The following is a 2,626-nucleotide window of genomic DNA, read 5'->3' on the forward strand; positions in this document are numbered from 1 at the left end:
CGCAAGGACATGCTCACCAACTCCGCATAAGAAGAAATGCTAGCACAGCAAATCTTCGATCGGATCTCAGGTCTCAATCCTTCAGAGAAACGCTGCATCCTCATCGGCTGATCACCCAGGATCAAAGGAACATACCGACCCAGCTCAGTGAACCGGTTCTCATACTCCATCACCGACAACCCTCCCTGGTGGAGGTGAAGGAACTCACTCTCCTTCTCATGTCGGTACGTAACCGAAAAATACTTCTCGTGGAAGCATGCCTCAAACGCCTGCCACGACCACACAAAACCTTCCTCGACAGTGCGAAGAACACTGTCCCACCACAGACTGGCCTCCTTCTCAAACATGAAAGAGGCAAGCTCAACCTGCTCAACCTCAGAGCAGTGCAATGGTCTCAGCATCTTAGAGATGCGGTCGATCCAATACTCGGCCACCTCGGGTCTATGAGAACCCGCAAACGTAGGAGGTCGCAAGCGCTGGAATCGTTCAAAAGTGCCACTCGCACTGGCACTCCTAGATGGAGGCATAGGTGAAACAGGTGGAGTCTCCCCCACTGACTAAGCAAAGATGCCAGCCATGAAAGAGAGGAACTCCTGCTGCTGCTGCTGCTGCTGCATCAACAGCATCATCTGCTCAAACCTATCAGACGGTGAAGCAGACGAAGGTGCACGACTCGGCTCAGGAACCGAGGGCGTGACTGGAGGAACCATAGGTGTTGGCCCAACACCGGCATGAGATGGGCCCGCCTGTGGATCCGTCTGGCTATCACTCAAGGGAGGAACCCCAGCAAGCGACTCAACCAAAGAGAGACGGGCCAAAGACTTCGAACCCTTAGGAGGCATCCCTACAATCAACAGAGGATGCAACCTGTCAGATTCTACACCACATAATCCATCCACACAGCATTCACAGCACAACTCCAAAGATAAACAACATGCATTCCATTAAATAAAATCGTCACAATACAAGTAGTGCAGCATTACATGAATCACGACTAGGAAAGCATGTGAACTATAACATCTAACACTTCAAGCAACAACAAACAACTACAAATAACTCCAACTACAAAGCCAACAACGGCTACACACAGAAAGAAACAACAAACAAAGCAAAGGACGGCTACACCGACAACTACTCGTCGGAATCAGGAGATGGAGGCGGGGCACCCTTATCCTGCAAGTAACACAGCATAGACTTCAGAGTTCGAGTCACTTTCTTAAACTTATGCTTAACAAGGGCTCGAAGATCCACAATATCTTGGCGTAGAACAGCCTGCCCTTCTTCAAGCCGTACGAGACGGGCATCTCTGGCAGTCTAGTCCGCGCTCTGCTCTGGTGCTACAGGAGGAGAGCTATCGCTCGTATCCTGTGCCTCAACCTCTTCCTCGTCCTGCTCTGTTTCTTCCTCAATCTCAGCACCACCTTCGGCATAACTCTCTTCATCATCGCTCTCTAACTCATCCTCGCTCTCTAAGGTATGTCGACCAGAACCGATCTCCATCTGCTTAAGAGTCCTCAGATTAATATGACGAACAGGAACCGGCTTCTCTGCTCCAAGCCTATAGCCAAACTCATGCGCAAGCTTGCAAATGAGGCGGCCAAATGGAAGCGACTCGGTCCTCCTAGTCGAACGAGCGATGAGAATAATCTGTCGCAGGATGTACGTCGGCACACACAACTTCGCTTCTTGCCCCACCTAATACAGAAAATCTACCATCAGGCACGTACACTCGCTGCGGTTGCTCCACCTTGGGTATACATTGAACATACACATGTGATGAAGCAAACGAAAGTCGTCCGTCATGTAGGTAGCCAGAAGACTCCTATTAGGCTGCCATTCGACCAGACGACCACACAAGGATCGGGTGCGACGATCCCTCTCGCACATACTGTTCACATTCTTCTCACTGGCATGCACTTTACCAAGTGGCACATTTAGGAGTCGGGATATCAAAGCGACATTGACTATAGCTTCCCGACCACTACCACAAGGAATCTTGAACTGCAGAGTCTCCAGCGAAGGATCAGGAATATTGGCATAAAAGGCTCGAACAGTACTTCTATTCACGCGATACTCGCCTTCAAACAAGGGACACCAACCAGCCCCTTCCAGGCGCTCCAACAACAGAAACTCGCCATACAGCCACGGATCAACATGAGCCTCAAAAAGGACTCTACGACCTTCATAGACTCCATGCGACAACTCCGCCAACAAGGTCCTACTAATAGGAGCTCGAGGATCGAGGTCCCGCTTGGTTTGGAATTCACAAGTGGCGGACGTGCTCTCGGCGGCACCTCTCGGCCTCCGTGCACGGGTTGGGCGGCTAGGCCCGGCTTCATCCACGGGGGGCGCTCTCTTCTTCCCCATCAAAGAAAGAAGGGAGGAAATGAAAAATATGGCCATGATGAACTCAAAGAGGGCCATGAGAAATGAGAGAAATAGAGAAATAGGAAGATGGTGAAGCTTCCACACACTTGAGAGCCCAAAAGGGAAAGTGAGAGCTCAAATGAGAAGGAAAAGGAGTGAAATCAGCAATGGGGGTGAGGGTTTTGAGATGGGGTGATGGAGTTTACACGAAAATGAAGAAAGAAGAAGATTTGAAAGGGATTTGGAGAAGTTTGGAGAG

Source organism: Magnolia sinica, chromosome 16 (genome assembly GCF_029962835.1).
Source record: "Magnolia sinica isolate HGM2019 chromosome 16, MsV1, whole genome shotgun sequence".
In the NCBI taxonomy this organism is placed as follows: Eukaryota; Viridiplantae; Streptophyta; class Magnoliopsida; order Magnoliales; family Magnoliaceae; genus Magnolia; species Magnolia sinica.